The sequence below is a fragment of the Lactuca virosa genome, chromosome 8, assembly GCF_052849685.1.
Source record: "Lactuca virosa cultivar CGN04683 chromosome 8, Lactuca_virosa_CGN04683_v6, whole genome shotgun sequence".
Lineage (NCBI taxonomy): Eukaryota > Viridiplantae > Streptophyta > Magnoliopsida > Asterales > Asteraceae > Lactuca > Lactuca virosa.
This window is the reverse complement of record NC_136433.1, coordinates 275,374,413-275,394,331: the sequence shown is the minus strand read 5'-3', so window position 1 is coordinate 275,394,331 and position 19,919 is coordinate 275,374,413. Positions and strand designations below refer to the sequence as shown.

The 19,919-nt window shown below is 37.0% G+C and overlaps 1 non-coding gene across 1 annotated transcript; it reads right to left on the bottom strand.

Annotated features, from left to right (window-relative positions):
- Positions 1-19,592: 19,592 nt before the first annotated feature.
- LOC145135009 (small nucleolar RNA R71) lies at positions 19,593-19,699 on the bottom strand. The gene has a single exon (XR_013719490.1). It is a non-coding gene; the product is annotated as a small nucleolar RNA R71 (small nucleolar RNA).
- Positions 19,700-19,919: the final 220 nt, after the last annotated feature.

Genomic DNA, 19,919 nt, shown 5'->3' with positions numbered 1-19,919 from the left:
ATCAGATATTCTTCATACATAGCCTGGATGCATAAACTAAGAAATTATATAATTAACAATGAATAATCATGAATGAAATGATAAATCAGTTGTTTATAAAATACTGATGTTTATCCTGGAAAATCCCATAATTTCCCTAGATGTAAGTTATTGAATTATCTATTCCAAATCGAAGATTACAAGTATCTACCATACTTGTATTGTTTAAGCATTGTATATTAGTCTTATTACATAAATAAAACTGATTGAAAACGTGGTATCCTTTATCCTGAAAGTGTTGTTAATACCCTCCTGTGATCACTTAGTACATACGAGTTATAGAAATCTAGATCGAACAATCAGTCGACTGGGTGATTTTGCCCTAAGCCCACAACCAAACAAGGAGGCGGAAATCACACATCCCACTGCAAGTCGGATGTTAGTTTCATATTACCCGGATGTACATGCTAAGTCATCACATAGTTACTAACCCTGATGACTAATTTTTAAGTACATTATTACGTGGACGAGTCGTTGTTTCACCTGCGGATTCTTATAACCATACTATGGACGATCAACATTACGACGTACTCGGACGCACGTCGATAAAAATAACGTTTGTCACCCTTCGCTGACTGTAGCTAGTAGTCAGGGTGCGGGATTGTCACTCCCGTATAGATCTATTCACAAACTCACGCTCTCCCTCCAGGAGACTCTGGTTACAAGGTGTCTCACACTGTAGTTATCTCAACGAATCCACGAATAATACCATGAAAACCCTTTTTGTTATTAACATGAATCCTTATAAAATAATATCTTTTATTTCATAATTCATACGTTCATTTCCTTAGTTTTGAAAACTGTTTTTGCAAGGTTTGTATCCTAACACGCTTTGGAAAACTGATTTCTATATTCGATGCATATTAATGATGGAAATATATTAAACAAAATAATAATTTTTAACACAAGATTACTTGTGATTTTACTTGTATCCCCCCCCCCCCTGAAAACATTAAAAACTCGGAAAATATAGGGGTATGAACTCACCTTATGTGTTAGATTCGATTGAAGGTTCGCGTAAGGATGAGAAGTTCCACGAATGAATTCCCGAGACACAAACGAGTCCTAAATGACATATAATGGCATATATATGCATGTAATTAGTGTTTTGGACAACTAACATGCAAGGAAACACCCTTAGGGACTAGGAAACACTTAAAACTAAGTGTTGCAATCACATGCGATTGACTAAAAGGTGTCTACGGCCATACAAGGGAGTGTACGGCCAACGGCTTCACGGCCAATGTGTGTGTACGGCCATGGAGTGTACGGTCGTACACCCATAGAAGGAACATGCAAAATGGACGATTTGATCCAAGGGGAAGCTAGTGGGTCTAATGTTCAACAAGGAGATGGGCAAAACACTCGATTTGGACTCCTTTAGTGTGTGTACGGCCAACCTATGAAGGGTTTACGGTCGTACACCCTTCAAGGTGACGAACTATGACAAAATATGATGAATCGGGGCTTGGATCTAATGGTCTTTCATGTATAACAAGTTTAAGGTTGAAATACTTACGTTTTTGGAGCCTTGGGGGTGTTCACGGCCGATGGTAATTGAGAGAGAATGGGAGTGATCTCGGTTGGGAGGAGGAGAAAATGAGAAAGGAATGAGCACTACATATATATATATATATATATATATATATATATATATATATATATATATATATATATATATATATATAGGGTGGTGTACGGCCGTGGACCCTGTGTACGGCCGTACACACCTTGGGAATGGTTACCGGAACGAGTCAAACTCTCCAGCCTCGAATAAACTCTAAGGTTATAAGCTCTTGAGGTGAAAATGAAGGAACATGATACACATGGGGTGAGTTCACGGCCATAGATGGGTGTACGGCCGTACACCCATGTGTACGGCCGTACACTCCTCTAGAAGGAGTGTTCGACTTGAATGCAACTCGATGAACTGAAAAGAACTCATCCCCAGACCCAAACCTTGAATGTATTAGGTTTAGAACACTCAAACAGGCCCTAAACAATGCTAAAAGATAGCAGAAACGAGTCTGACTTTCTATGATTGAGGTGACTTAGAGATAGAGATTTCCGAGTTGTCACATCATCCCCCCATTAGAGGGAATTTCATCCCGAAATTCGGATTCCGAGTGGATGGTTAAGGATAAGGAAAAGAGACGGTTACTTTGGTTCCATTCAATCTTTGCGTTCTGTCAATGAATTCAGATCCTCGCTGGTTGTTTCAGCGGATCATCATTGATGGGCGCGTTGTTCTAATATGTGATGGTCGTGTAGGTTTAGTTTGCTCAACTACGTTCATCCAACTGGTAGAATGTCCTTTCGTAGTTCTGAGCAGCCTTTGTCCTGAAGTTCATGGTAGGATTTATACCTGGTCCATCTACCATTGTCTCATGTACACAAGTCGTATATAATTAAGACTGATAAGACGGTCGGATGGGTGACTCTGCCCCAGGTCCACAACCAGACAAGGAACAGTAGATAAGGCGGAAACACACATACTAAGTCTGTAGAATCTTAATTATATACCACCCTCGCGCGTACATTTAAAATCGATAGGCTAACCATATCTGTCCCTAGCCTCTGTGCTTGAACTCGACTTGCTGCGCGAGTGGTGTTTCCAAAATGGTCTGCGAAGGGTGCTTAAGGAAGGTTATGGGTGGATACCATACTCCTCGCATGAGTATTTTCGGGGGTTTGAAGCGAGATGAAATTTCGAGGTTCGCATCTAGTTTATCGTTATGAGTGACATGGGTTTTGTTATTTGGTCGGTTTAAGGCAAAGGGTCTCCTCGGTGACACGTGGGTTTGGTATAACGTAGAATCAGTCGGACTAAGCGGGTGACGTCATAGAATTGCGTGTTAAGTTAGTTCAGAAAGAGTGCTTCGTTAGAACATCGGTGCATTTGGGTGTATGTTTCTGGGGCTTTTTGTTTTGATCCTGATATTACTACTACGATTGTTTTGTATTGCCTTACGTGTGTACTAACTAAAAGATTGTTCTCATGAATGATACTTGATATTATGATCCCTATCCAGTCTCTCTATAATCGCTTGGTGTCTAAAAGTCATATATAATTAAGATTGACAAGACGGTCGACTGAGTGACTCTGCCCTAAATCCACAACCAGACAAGGAACAGGAAATAAGGCGGAATCACGCACTCTAAGTCGATTGGTTCTTAATTATATATGGCTCCACTGTTTACACCAAGTTATTATAGCTTACCAGAAAGAGTATTTAATTTCTACATAAACTATGTGCTTAGTTTAGATGAGGAAGAAAATATTATAGCTAGGATTTGGTTGGGAAACATACCGCTCTTCTCAGGTGGTTCCGGGGTAGACTCTCCTGCAGTGATCATTAGCACTATTCCTTCTTTACCAAAGTTCCTGACCAATGGACAATCTCTCCTGAAGTGTTTCGTGGCAGGTCTGACTCACTTCTTCAAATGGGACCTGAGAGATTGGTCGTGTCGGCGCCCTACAGAAGCGGATGGTGTGTCCTCTTCGGAGGCAGTTCTTGCAATACAACTTCTGACACCTTCCGGTATGATGGAAGTTACACTTATTCCATTTAGGGAGGGTTCCAGCACAACGACTACCTGGTGTTGATGTGGTTGGTGTTGTAGCAGCGTAGGCTGCACCCGTCTGTTGTCCCTCGGAGGGTTCTTGTGTTGATTGTCTCTTCTTTCTTCTCTCGGGCCTTTGATTATCATCACCTCCTTTGGTTGACCCATGAACGGGGTCCATTATGCCTTGGCAGATCCCATAGTCCACCAAAGTTCGAGCCAGGCGTTTGGCACTGTCAAACGTAAGAGGTTTCGCTGCCAGTACGTTTCCTTGGATTGGAGAAGGTAGTCCCCAAATGTATCTCTCTACCTTCTTACTCTCCGGGATAACCATCCCCGGGCATAGTGCAGCTAAGTCGTTGAACCTATCGGTGTAAGCTTCTATGTCTTAGCCTGCCATGGTAAGATTCCACAACTCATGCTCTAGTTTTTGTACTTTGCCCCTCGGGCGGTACTCTTCTAGCATCATCTCCTTTAGATTTTCCCAGCCCATTGCGTTTCCTATTGGAAGAGTCAATGACTTGACATGGCCGTTCCACCATGTAAGGGCTCTGTCAGAGAAGGTGCAGGCAGCAAACTTCACTTTGCTCCCTTCTGGGCACTCGCATAACTCGAAAATCGATTATGTCTTCTCGAACCATCGCATTAGGACGATGACTCCCTCATTTCCATTGAAGGATTTGGGTCCACAAATCATGAAGTCCTTGTATGAGCACTCCCTTGTGCATCCGTGGTTAAAACTGTTGGTACCACTACCCGATCCACCGGTACCACTTGCACTGATTTGAGTCATGACAGCTGTCACTGCGGCTGTTACTTCCGCCTGAAAGACAACCGGGTCATACTGAGGAGGTGGTGGCGGTGGTGCGTTGTTTTTGTTTTTGTTCGACTTCTTCGGTGGCATATTGCTGCCAAAAAGTTTAAAAGACGAATGAGGGTAAGTCCTTAGATGTTACGAATCGAATGTATTCTGAATCGAAGTTATCTTAGTTCTGAGTGTTTCATGTTCTGACGTTTGAAGTAATTCATAACAGAGGTCTACGCAACATAGACTTATGAATTTGATAGCGACTACCCTCTTAATGAAGTTATGGAATTTGGTTTACTGTTACTTAGCTGATATGATAAGGGCAATAAGCATGACACATAGTGTGAGCAGTGTAATCACTAACTCACTAGATCACATTAGTTAGTTACTTATTAGTATGACGTGTATGGTGCTCTACCACCTTGCGCGCCTCGGGAGGGATTTCTGTCCTAGTTATGATGGTCTTGAATTCAGCTGGGAGGATTTGTTGTCTCTGAACTTTCCTATAGTTTTTCCTATTCACTGTAGTTCATGCTTCGGGTTCTACTACAGATCTCCATCACCTCCCGATGGAAGAGTTGCCTCCTCGTATGATTCCTTCTCGGAATCCACTTTACGAACCCTCTCTTATTCCTCATTGACTTTTCTGTTGGCGGTTGGAGTGGCTATCTATATCTAGGTTGTTCGCGCGAGAATGGGGACGTCTAAGAATCTTATGAGATTAAGTAAACATTTCTTCTTTAGTTGTTGATGATCCAAACTGGGTCCTCCTATAGTCAAGCAGTGCATGCAAGCTGTATATAACCAAGATCAAATAGACCTTCGAATAGGTGATCCTACTCCAAAACCACAACCAAACCAGGAACAGGTAGTAGAGCGTAGATCACCAATTCTGAGTCTATAAGATCCCAATTATATATAACCCTAGAAGCATGCACTTCGCAACTATAGAACTGGCAGTAAAGGTCTTTTAGTTCTCATTCAAGTTTGTTATAGTGCCTAAAATACTCCTATAGTATTTTATCTTTATGGTTTGTTCTAAGGATACTTTTGTATATGGAGTTAGGTAAGTTTTAGGCTCGTTGCAACACCACCATCACTCCCAAACACATGTTGGTCGTATCTCGAATAAATATAGTTGATCAGGTTATATTTATTCCAGATATGATTACATAACTGCTTAGGTTTGACTGTAGTGTCCAACATCTAAATACTTTTATTCGTTTTGTTCTTACTTGTTCTTATTGTGATACTTATTGTTAGTATGTATGCTTATCAGTATACTTATCGTAAAATACTTATATTTTAAAAGTATACTTTTAGTCAGAGCACTCCGGCCCCATTGTATTTATAGGTGTATATCTTTTACTGGTTGATATACTAAGTTCACTATAAACAATGCACTGATACCAATCTGTCACACCCCCAAACCGAAACGGCGGAAATGTTCGGGGGCGGAGGACGTCATGTACAGTATCACAACAGTTGAATAATAGTAATTAAAGCAACAACAACCATTGTATTAATAGAATAATATTTACATTATATTTGAATCATACATGATTGACTCCAAAAGTAAATACAAGTAAAGACTCGAAGCTACTATGCTCCGTCTTCTTGAATCCGGGCGTGTACCTGCCTACTAAAGTCCTGAGAATACAAGTAGGTTTTGAAAGAGTATCAGCATAAAGCTGGTGAGTTCATAAGCGTTTTGTTTTGGAAAATAGTTCTTTGATATTTCGAAAAGTGCATTATGTTTCTCCAGAAAACCTTATATTTCCTAATGAATGAATGTATAAACCTTAAGTAAAAATGATTCTTACAAGTTCCTCCTACGAGTACTTAGTGTATACAAATCCTATACAATCCAGATCGAATAAACAATCGATTGTGTGGTTCTGCCCCAAGCCCACAACCAAACAAGGAACAGGAAATGAGGCGGAAGCCACACATTCCATTGGTTGTCGGATCCTCATGTACATAATCCTGAAGTATTCACTAGATACTTACAAAGTTAACTGTATTGATCCTTTGATATTTATTGAAAGTGATCCTCAAGAAAATCCATTATTTTCTTATTGAATGCATGATTAACCAATTCCTTTTTATAACTACTTAGCTCATACTAGCTATGTATAAACCAATATCGAATAGACGATTGATTGTCTGGATCTGCCCTAAGTCCACAACCAAACAAGGAACAGGATATGAGGCGGAAACCACACATTCCATGGTCTATCAGATATTCTTCATACATAGCCTGGATGCATAAACTAAGAAATTATATAATTAACAATGAATAATCATGAATGAAATGATAAATCAGTTGTTTATAAAATACTGATGTTTATCCTGGAAAATCCCATATTTTCCCTAGATGTAAGTTATTGAATTATTTAATCCAAATTGAATAGTACAAGTATCTACCATACTTGTATTGTTTAAGCATTGTATATTAGTCTTATTACATAAATAAAACTGGTTGAAAACGTGGTATCTTATATCCTGAAAGTGTTGTTAATACCCTCCTGTGATCACTTAGCACATACGAGTTATAGAAATCTATATCGAACAAACAGTCGATTGGGTGATTCTGCCCTAAGCCCACAACCAAACAAGGAACAGGAAATGAGGCGGAAATCACACATCCCACTGCAAGTCGGATGTTAATTTCATATTACCCTGATGTACATGCTAAGTCATCACATAGTTACTAACCCTGATGACTGATTTTTAAGTACATTATTACGTGGCCGAGTCGTTGTTTCACCTGCGGATTCTTATAACCATACTATGGACGACCAACATTACGACGTACTCGGACGCACGTTGATAAAAATGATGTTTGTCACCCTCAGTTGACTGTAGCTAGTAGTCAGGGTGCGGGATTGTCACTCCCGTATAGATCTATACACAAACTCACGCTCTCCCTCCAGGAGACTCTAGTTACAAGGCGTCTCACACTGTAGTTCTCTCAACGAATCCACGAATAATACCATGAAAACCCTTTTTTTATTAACATCAATCCTTATAGAATAATATCTTTTATTTCTTAATTCATAAGTTCATTTCCTTAGTTTTGAAAACTGCTTTTGCAAGGTTTGTATCCTAACACGCTTTGTAAAACTGAATTCTATATTGGATGTATATTAATGATGGAAATATATTAAACAAAATAATATTTTTGAACACAAGATTACTTGTGCTTTTACTTGTATCCCCCCCCCCCCCACATGAAAGCATTAAACACTCGGAAAATATAGGGGTATGAACTCACCTTATGTGTTAGATTCGATTGAAGGTTCGCGTAAGGATTAGAAGTTCCACGAATGAATTCCTGAGACACAAACAAGTCCTAAATGACATATAATGGCATATATAGTCATGTAATTAGTGTTTTGGACAACTAACATGCAAGGAAACACCCTTAGGGACTAGGAAACACTTGAAAGTAAGTGTTGCAATCACATGCGATTGACTAAAAGGGGTCTACAACCATACAAGGGATTGTACGGCCAAGGGTTCACGGCCAATGTGTGTGTACGGCCATGAGTGTACGGCCATGGAGTGTACGGCCGTACACCCATAGAAGGAACATGCAAAATGGATTATTTGATCCAAGGGGAAGCTAGTGGGTCTAATGTTCAACAAGGAGATGGGCAAAACACCGGATTTTGACTCCTTTAGGATGTGTACGGCCAACCTATGAAGGGTTTACGGCCGTACACCCTTCAAGGTGACGAACTACGACAAAATATGATGAATATGGGCTTGGATCTAATGGTCTTTCATGTATAACAAGTTTAAGGTTGAAATACTTACGTTTTTGGAGCCTTGGGGGTGTTCACGGCCGATGGTAGTTGAGAGAGAATGGGAGTGATCTCGGTTGGGAGGAGGAGAAAATGAGAAAGGAATGAGCACTACATATATATATATATATATATATATATATATATATATATATATATATATATATATATATATATATATAGAGAGAGAGAGAGAGAGAGAGAGAGAAAGAGAGGGTGGTGTACAGCCGTGGACCCTGTGTACAGCCGTACACACCTTGGGAATGGTTACCGGAATGAGTCAAACTCTCCAGCCTCGAATAAACACAAAGATTATAAGCTCTTGAGGTGAAAATGAAGGAACATGATACACATGGGGTGAGTTCACGGCCATAGATGGGTGTACGGCCGTACACCCATGTGTACGACCGTACACCCATGTGTACGACCGTACACTCCTCTTGAAGGAGTGTTCGACTTGAATGCAACTCGATGAACTGAAAAGAACTCATTCCCATACCCAAACCTTGAATGTACTAGGTTTAGAACACTCAAACAGACCCTAAACAATGCTAAAAGATAGCAGAAACGAGTCTGACTTTTTATGATCGAGGTGACTTAGAGATAGAGATTTCCGGGTTGTCACAACTACTACCCAAGGGGAGTCTGTTCCTTTTTCTCCCTTTTATTGCTTTTATGTGCTTTAATTGTTTTATGCATACAATGAGGGCATTGTAGGAAATAAACATGGGGTAGGGGTCGAAAAAGGATTTTCAAGCATAAAAGTAAATAAAAGGAAAAATGCTAGAAAAAAATGATATTATTGCATTTGGGCTACTTTGCTAGTGTTATGTGGGATGATTCGATGGGAACTCTGACATTTAGTTGAGCCAATATGTTATAGTGTATGTGTGGCTTCCCAGTCTTAGTGAAATCGTGGGACAAAAACACAATCCTATTTAGTTTGAGGGACATAATATGTTTAGCATTGTGTACTAGAAATGTATCCAGGAAAGCATATGCAGTCATTGCACTTTAGACTAATACATTTAACCAATAAGGGTTGAAATTAAGTTCCCTTGCTTAAGTATATGTTTTTATTTTTAGGATTTTTAGTTTCGAGAGAAAAATGTGAGAAAAGTAAAAAAAGTGAAAAAGCTGTGAAAAAGAAAAAAAATAGAAAAAAAAATAGAAAAAAAAAAGTTGCAAAGTTTAAGTGAATAAGTGTCTACAAAGTTATAAAGATCAATAAATATTATGAAAAAAAGTTCAGAAGTTCAAGTTATTGAAGACTCAAATTGAAGAATAAGGCAAAAATTGCCAGAAGTCAAAGTTATTTTTATTATAATTTTTTTTTCTAGGTTATTTTACCATATGTATTCTTGGGAGCTTAACCAAAAATACCTTGAGATTAAGAAAGATTTATGGGGATGGATTCAGAGGGATACATAAAATGAATGTTGTTCAAAATAAGTGGGAAACGTTTATTAGGATTATAAGTATTTCGGGATGGGAAGTAATTAGGTAGACACATATACATGCATTGAGGTAAGGCGTAATTAATGGGTTCAACTAAGATTGTCTTGTGTGATATTGGTGGGAAAGGTTCTATGTGATGTATTAAATATAAAGTTTTGCTTGAGGGCAAGCAAAATACAACTTGGAGTATTTTGAAATTGCCATATTTATACATATTTGTAAGCATTATTTTAGTACATTTTAAGCTATATTTGGTAAATTGCAAAGATATTTGGTACTTATAATGTTTAAATTGCTTGTTGCAGCTAAAAAGGACACTCTCAAAGAAAAGGACCAAAACTGAACAAAGCTGGAACTTGGGGGACTAAGATGAATATAAGATGAAAAACAAGAAAATTTTGGGCATAAAAGAAGATATCACGACGTGGAAATATTAGCCCACGTCATGGCTAGAGGAAGGATCTCGAAGATTGGTTGAACAAGGAAACCTCACGGTGTGAAAATACCATAGCTTGCTGCACACGGGAATTAAAAAGTCCCCACGACGTGGCATCTTTTTGCCACGTCGTGGAAACCATAATTTTAGGCAACCATATATATTCAGACTTTTAATCGTTTTCATAGGGGGGGCCTAAGGGCTGCGAGAACGAACGAAGAAAAACCCTTCCAAGAACCGTTGGGGGGCAGAATTCGACTAGAGATCAAAGGATAAGGAGATTAGAGCAAGGATTCGCGTATAATCAATCGGTTTGCTTAGTTTAACTATGGTTAGCTTAGTTTACCTAGTGTTATTTCGATTTTCTATTTTAATTATGGGTTAATAACCCTTGCTTTCGTTTAGATTAGATGAACTCCTAAATAATATGTGTTGATTTCTTATTTGATGGATTTATGAAGTTAGTTTTGCTTTACATATTTTTTGATAAATCTAAACCTAGCTTGTAAAAGTTTCTATCTTTATTGCCTTGCCTCAGGATTGTGCAGTTAAATCGCAGTTAATTGCATGAACTGGATTTACATAGTTGTCTAAGACCATTAAATTAATAGAGCTAGATATTTACCATATCCTAGTGTAGGTGAGAAGTTAGTTATTTAACTGTGTTAGAGAGCAGTATTCGATCATAATATTTGCTTGATTACTAGACTTGACTCTAGAATAGTAGTCTGTAGATTCTATCATTCAGGGTCCAAATTATCTTCAAAATAAATTTAGTTACCTTAACTCACATGATCATTGGCGGTTAACGTTAATAATTTGATTTATGCTACTTAGTCGGATCAAGATGACTACTAACTTTTATTTGGTAGCTGACGGAATTAATCCATTGTCTTGAAATCAACCATAGGAAAAACGAGGGATTCGAAGCTAAACGAGAGTATCTTTTATTCTTGGTTTTAAATCGTCTTTCCAGTCATTAATTAGGTATTTTAATTTAAGTTTTTTCTAAATTTGTAAAATCAGATAAAACCCCTTTTAAAGTTTGTTTCTCTTAGGTTAATTATTAGTATTATTCTTTTCGTAATTAGAATTTCATTCCATGTGTTCGACTCTTACTTATTCTACTTTACTACTACGCGACTAGGTACACTGCTTATTGATGGGTTTTGAGCACTACCTCATTCCTATGGTGTACATGCAAACCCTAAAGCTTTGGATGTAGTTTGTCTAATGAACATGCAATAATCATCCAAAGCTCATAAACCCTAGATCTAGCATATGAATATCGAAATTAGCATGTACGAATAGATCTAGATGAATACCTCTTATAGAATGGCTTGAATCTCGTTTCCTTGGAGCATAGAGTCACAATTGTCACTCCTCTAATGGTTTACAAACACCAAGAGCAAGAGGATGATATTGGAAAGAGGAAAGGAGCACCAAAACCGTCCAAGATCTCTACTAGAAGACTTAGCCACGTTTTTGGGATCCCTAGGTGTTTATTTATACTTGTGTGGGCTGCTAGGGTTTCTGGAGAGACCCTAATTCTCTGCTTAAGCCTTAAGCAACCCATGGAACCTTTCTAGAAGGCCCTTGGACGAAAATCATATGGGCTTCCCATAGATTTCGTCCAACCTCCTTCCCTTTAGGAATCCATAGCCCAAAAATGCAATTATCTTATAATTACAATATTAGTCCCCCAAGTCTAATTAATCTCTTTTGGCCACAAAATTAATTTCTTAATTAATTCTTGTCCAATAATAATTAAACTCTATGATTTCTCTATTAATATATTATTCATATAATATATTAATAAACCATAATTAACCTCTTTCTTCATAAATCATCCTATCGAGTTGCTTTGATGAAGGCAACCCAAAAAGACCATGCACAACCGGATCAAATACTTACCAAATATAGTTACGGGATTAGACACTAATCCAACAGTCTCCCACTTGGATAAGTCTAGTAACTAAAAATGAAAGTATTATCCGATTAGCAATCGTAGCTCTCAAAGACGCTGTCGAACTCTAATCTTATCAGTAACCTATCCTTTAGATAAGGGATCATATATTCCTCCATTCTAGATATCGTATGAACTGAGACATGGATTTTAATCATACTCTCAGTTCACGTGTTGTTTCCCGATTTCTGATTTATGACGACTGACAACAGACTACAATTGAACGCATCAACTTAGTCTCGGCTTGGCCAAGCTCTTAGGGTGTCATCACTAAATCATCGAGGGGCCCACAGATATCGCTTTTATCCCACATTGGGTAAAAGGAACGGATAAACTTCGACTTAATGCTCACCTGTACCTACTCATCAAATCACACACAACAATATGTTTTATAACACCAAGTTACTGGTGTGTTTACATATTATCAATGTGCAACCAACTTGCAGAATACAACTCACACGTCTCGGTTTCATGAATATAAGATATTATCGTCTCACCAATCACTCGTGATAAAATCCATGAAGCGATCCAAGTGAGCGTGGGTTTAATCCAATACTCTAATCTTATAGGAGCACTCATGAACCCTGCAGCAAACTTTTGCTATGTCTAAAACACTTTAAACAATCTACAGTCAGATTCATGACAGTCTTCTCTCATACCTACTTCCAAAGTATGAGCGACTGTGGAGGGTTTAAATAATCTTATTATTCGGGAAGTCAAAACATGCAAAGTGAAACACAAGAATAATACTAATACTATATTGCCTCAAACCTTTGAGGATAAATAAAACACTTTTATTTAATCACCATATTGATTACTCATTATTTGTTGTTTCGGGTAATCAACTTATTACTTGAATTATAACAACAGTTGTCCCATGCTCCAAGCATGCACACTATGTTTACCTATTTTCCTTACTTTGTGAAATAGATCAATTGAAAACATTTCCAATGATACTCATCTCCTAATTCCCAATCCTTATCATTAGTGTAAGAATACCAAATTCTTGCCACTATTAGAATATGTTAGATTCTAACATTTTATGCAATTATCCTTTTGTAATCTTATTGCACAAAAGTCACCAAGACTTTGCCAATGAAATTACAAAGTTCTCTATTGGAGATTGCTACAAGGAAATTTCATAGACATGAAGTCTCACATTCAAAGTACATTCCTTTGAACATCCTTCTTGCATAGAAGTTTCTAATCTAGACATAAATTCTTAACGTCCAACTCCCAATATGGAAACATTTCCATATTTGCCATATAACAACTCATTGTGAATAGAGTCTTATCTATTCATAATAATTTCGATATGGTCCATTCATTACTATACTTCCAACTGCTCACAAGCGACCAATCCTTAGCGAACCTTAGATTGTCGTTGACAGATGTTCAATTTATTTTAGTCAAACCGGTTCTAGTCCCTTTTCCCTCTTAATGCCCTAGGCATTTGGAAAATTTTAGAACGGTCAAATATTACAGCATATGCAATCGATCCTATACCTGAAACGTATGGGATACGATTCATAATGAAAAACGTGATACTTTACTAGTTTCTTGCTATAATATTACCATAATATTTCTATTTGCCGTGTTCTCAAAATTCGAATTATGAAGAGGGATGTCGTAATCATATTCGAACTTTGAGAATGCAATTAATAAATATATCCTTGACTAAATTCAATTAAAATTTTTCGATCTAAGCTTTTAGATTGGAAATGAAGTATAACATTCTCTCCCTTAATTATAGCAAAAACAACTTTTCAATGCCTGCAACTTTGCAAAGTGAAACTTTTGTTTTTCTATAATTAATATTGCCAACTTGCAACACTTAAAATAATAATAATCATGCTCCCACTAACATGATGATTATATCCATTCCAGCATAACATTTATACTCTCACTAGCTTTGACACGTTTTCAGAAAACAGTTGGACTTCTAGAAGACAATACTTATTGACTTCCAAATTTCATATTTCCAATACGATGTGCTTCGATAAGCCTTTATCTAAGCTTCTCAAACTCACACACCTTTCCTTAGACAGCTCACATGTGTGTCTAAACTAATTCAGAACTTATATTACTAAGTCCCAAATGTTCAGACTAATTGCCAAATCTCACAATTCAAACTATGAAGAGGGATGCCGTAATCATAATCGAATTTTAGAATGCAATTTACATAATCGCTATATCCTTAAAATCTCTCTTAGTGAAAGCGTTTCCTCACAATCATTTTCATGAAGGAGAGACACCTTACGACACTTAGATCTTATGGTGCATGTGTTCCTATCCATGCGAATTTGTCATAACCATAAGATAATGTTCGTGACAAATCCAAACTCTTATGGACAGAACTTGTTCATACTTAATTTATTGTCATCAAGGGTCCCACCATTGCTTCCAAGTTACTTAGCAGCTCACTTATGCCAGTCAATGTACTTTCATTGAACAAGGTGTTTGCCCTTATGCAGTCAAATGAGAACTCGTAGAACTTATATGCATAAGTAACTTTACTGGAATGGCATAGAAATAAAATTTTGTCAACTCGATAGGTTACAAACCTCAAGTCGTGTGCTAGTGTTTAATAGATTTACTCTTGATTAGTTCTTGAAACTTTTCAAGATCTTTAGACTCTTACTGACTTCTTGACATATTAGATTCTCTTATCAAGAAACATTTCTTGATAAAACAAATATCCAAAAATTAGTGTGTGTCTTTATCAAGACAAACCACTACACACAATTGGTCTTAGTTGGTCTTTGTCTTATCCAAGACATCACAATTTACCAATTTCAAACGCGCAAGAGTAAGAAAACAATTTTCTACTTCATATTTGATGAGTGTGTTAGATCTTCTTAAGATGTGTCACTCAATTCACAATCTTGGAGTATGACTCTAAGACTTGATTTTGGAACGAAGTATGACTCATCCTTTTGATTTAACCATTTCAACAATTTCTGATTCCTCTTCTTAGCCCTACTAGTGCACTAAGATGTCCTTAGAAGGTCAATTGTGATATGGCTCTTAATCATTAAGACGATCATAAAACACGATACAAAAGTACTCTCCCTTCTTCTTAGATTGGAGAAACTTTATCTTTCTGCCTTCATTGATTCTACTTATTCGTTCTGCCATTCATTGAAACTTTTCAATGATTCAGAATTACACTTAATCTTGTAAGTATAACCACATTTACTAGACTTTTAGTAAATCTTGACGAATAATGTTATTATTATTTATGGTGGACTTGACTAGTGCACAACATTGTGTACTAGTTCCTTTAGTCCTTCACTTGATTCACATACTTATGTGAACAAAGAATTAGTCTTAATTACCTAAGTACCAAGATTTCCATACATCACACAATACAAGTCGTATGATTCCAAGTTTCTGTCCAATTGAATCTTGGGCGATGGGAATCTTTCCTTACTTAGAAAATTATGACATTACCATGAATAACATAACTAAGAATCACATCCATTTCAACATTGCTAATAATAGAAATACACAAACATCAATTTTTCATACATGTCATTGCAAGGATAAATAAATAAGACAAAATCAAAATTTATTTTATTGCGGAAAAATTTGTCCTTACAACGCAACTCAATTGAAAAACTATGCTATTACATTTCTTAGCAATCTATCCTAACTCTAAAGTAGCAGCTCAAAAAATCCGATCTTCGAATCCATGAGATCGAAATCCATTTCTTCACGATCAGATTCAACACGCTTCTTCCTTTAAGCTTCCTCTCTTTTCTTCGATTCTACAAAACATCAAAAATGTAATCTTATCACATAATGTATCAGGAATCAAAAATAGGAACTTATAGAGTTAGTTAACAGATTTTACCTGAAGTGGAGCCATACGTCTTGACTTTCCCATCTCTTAGATTTCTCAGGTCAACAGGGCAGCTTCGTCTCCAATGCCCCTTCGCTTGGCAATAAAAGCAAATTGACTCTTTTGGAACAGCACACGGAACTACCTCAGACTTTGCCTTTCTCTTATGATCAAACTTTTCGACCATGGCATGCCTTTCGTTGCCATTGCCTATGTCCATGGAGGTTTGGAAGGCAGATCCACCAATCAACTTTGCTTCTCCAGTGCGTCAAATCACATCTGATTCAGCAGCAACGAGCAAATAGGTGAGATCGATGAGGGTCACGCTGTGGTCTATCATATAGTACTCTCTTACGAACTCACTATATGAGTCAGGAAGTGATTGAAGAACCTAGTCAACAGCTAGCTTCTCACAGACAACGACTCCCAACATTCTTAACCTATCAATGTGCGACTTCATCTCTAAGACGTGTGCACACACTGACTTTCCTTCTTCATGTTTACTTGCCAAAAGGGCTTGAGTGAGCTTGAACTTTTCAAGCCTTTGAACTTGTGGGTTAGGGAGAACAATAGGAGGAGGTGGAGGAAGTGAAGCATGATCTCTTGTTCCTCGATTGAATCATGGAATATCATCTTCATGTGGAAAGCTTGTTCCAAGGGATGTAGAAAGACCATAGTTGTCATACTTTGACATCTACAAAACGGGAGAAAATTCAAGTTAGTTGATTGATTGAGTCCTTAATAAAACAACCAAATGAGATATTAAGGCTAGGACCCAACACAATATTCTACAACTTGGAAGAGGGATGTCGTAACCCAAGTTGCAGAACATTTGAAGGTAAGTGAATGACGATTCACTAATTTTCCACCATGACAAACGAAAAAGACATTAAGTTTTAAATGTATTGAAAACTCCTAGATCCTTTGAGATTCATTGAACTTTTCAATGGCATGTTTAAATCTCGATATGCCCCTCGTTTTGTGACTGGAATGTCGAGGATCACAAAACAGGGTGTGAATAACCATGCAAATATACATGGTGCCCCCAATGTTACAGTCACCTAATCGACGTGTCGGTTAACCACACACGCTCCATCGATATATGACAAACATCGAGTCACCCTTTTCCACCTTTGCTTAGAGCCTATTTAGTGTGCCGGTTAACCACACACGCTCCACTAACGTCTTAGCAAGGGTACAAAGTGTAATTTCCTGGAATTGCATCAAATTCACTTTTGCCTAAAGTAACTAAGATTGGGAATTTTGTAAAAACATTTAGTTACTTTATAATTCATTATACTTTTAATGGAAAGGGTTTGCCCTATCCTACCCGTTCGGCTAACGACCCTCCACCAATCAAGGAAGCGGTGGGTGAGAGTGGACACCTATTAAACGGTCATTTTATAGGCCATAACCTTATACCCCCCCCCCTTATAGATCGGCTTCGTGAATGATGCATACTACGGTAAGACTAGCATTTAAGTTATACATATATAATATTAGACTTTTAATTTTATATATAGTATAAGGGTGTATTTTACACTTTTAAAATACTATGTGGTCTAATTTAATAAATTACACTTTTAATTTAATTAAATGTAAACCATATCACTATGGATTTATTAACTCTCTTTTAATTATACACTTAATTAATTTAATAAAACCATAAGGGTGCAATTTGAACTTTTTTCAAAAATTAGGGTTTTAGAATTTAACATTTCAAAATTAAACTTTTTAATCAAAATTTAAATTCCAAAACTTGAGGGCAAGTTTTGAAACCTTTCAAAACAATTAGGTTTAACTATTTAAATTTCAAAACTAAAATTATTAAGTTCAAATTTAAACTATAAAACTTAAGGGTGTAAATTGAAATTTTTCAATGTAACTAGGTTAAATATTTGACTTATAATAATCCTATATTATCCATATTTAACCAAATCCATCAATTTTGATGAAGATAATCATTCCAAACTTAAAAAATTGGATTTAGGCAAGAAAAATGAGTTTTGGCAATTATCCTCAACAAAATATGGCAGAAAAATCGAAAATCCCGGCAACAAAACATGAAACTCGTCGAGTTGGGCTCTGCACTCGTCGAGTTCATATAGAACTCGTCGAGTTCATGCTCCAGACAGCAAAAATTTTCGATTTCCTGATCTTTTACAATTCACAATTGCATCAATTCATTATACAAACAGCCTAGGCTCTGATACCACTGATGGGTTTTGAGCACTACATCATTCCTATGGTGTACATGCAAACCCTAAAGCTTTGGATGTAGTTTGTCTAATGAACATGCAATAATCATCCAAAGCTCATAAACCCTAGATCTAGCATATGAATATCGAAATTAACATGTAAGAATAGATCTAGATGAATACCTCTTATAGAATGGCTTGAATCTCGTTTCCTTGGAGCTTAGAGTCACAAATGTCACTCCTCTAATGGTTTACAAACACCAAGAGCAAGAGGATGATATTGGAAAGAGGAAAGGAGCACCAAAATCGTCCAAGATCTCTACTAGAAGACTTAGCCACGTTTTTGGGATCCCTAGCGGTTTATTTATACTTCCGTGGGGTGCTAGGGTTTCAGGAGAAACCCTAATTCTCTGCTTAAGCCTTAAGCAACCCATGGAACCTTTCTAGAAGGCCCTTGGATGAAAATCATATGGGCTTCCCATAGATTTCGTCCACCTTCCTTCCCTTTAGGAATCCATAGCCCACAATGCAATTATCTTATAATTACAATATTAGTCCCCTAAGTCTAATTAATCTCTTTTGGCCACCAAATTAATTTCTTAATTAATTCTTGTCCAATAATAATTAAACTCTATGATTTCTCTATTAATATATTATTCATATAATATATTAATAAACCATAATTAACCCCTTTCTTCATAAATCATCCTATCTAGTTGCTTTGATGAAGGCAACCCAAAAGGACCATGCACAACCGGATCAAATACTTACCAAATATAGTTACGGGCTTAGACACTAATCCAACACTTATTGTGTTTTAGTTAAGTTGAATAATTTGGATATAAATTTAAAGCTTTAAGTGGTTATATATAAAACACATCAAAGTTTTTTTGCGCCGTTGACGGAAAATGACTTATTTTAGTTGAAAATAATTGATTCTAGTTAATCGATCATTTGTGTGGGATAAAAGCCGTAAAAAGTTATTTTTCTGAATTTTGTTTATTTTTAGTTTTTTTTGTTTATTTTATTTTATTTCTTTTGTGTTCGTTTTACGCGTGTTTTCTAGTTTTGTTTTAGCAGAGAAAAAATGGGGGATATCACGACGATGACAATGGAAGAATACAATCGGCATATGAGGAACGATAACAAATGGGGTTTTGATCCACCAAAAATCTCAACCACGACAACGTTTGAGCTTCAATGGCATATTCTTACCATGCTAAAGGAACTACCTTTTTTGGTAAGGAGCATGAGGACGCTTATGAGCATATAAAAGAGGTAATGGAAATTTCTAACTATTTTAATACACCAAACATGAGTAAAGATGCAGTGATGCTTCGACTTTTGCCGGTCACATTGAAGGGTGAAGCTAAGGATTGGTTAAAATCAGTTCCCTTAGGAGCAATCACGACATGGGCTGATTTTAGGATTGAATTCGTTCACCAATTTACCCCTCCTTCCAAAGTAGCAAAACTCAAGAGAAATATCCAAAATTTCCAAAAATTAGAGGTGGAGTCGTTATACGAAGCTTGGGAGCACTACAAGAGATTGTTACAACATTGCCCTCAACATGACTTCAATGTGCAACAGGAAATCTCGATATTTTATGACGGAATCAATTTGTGCAATCGTCAACTTCTAGACTCACAAGGACCCATGACGAAGAAGGATCTAACAAAAATAAAGCTTTGATTGAAGAATTTGCTAAGCATTCGAGAGAGTATCACAACCCAAGAAAGGATATCACTAGATAAAAATCGAGTAGAGATGGAGGCCAAGATGCCATTATTTCTATAA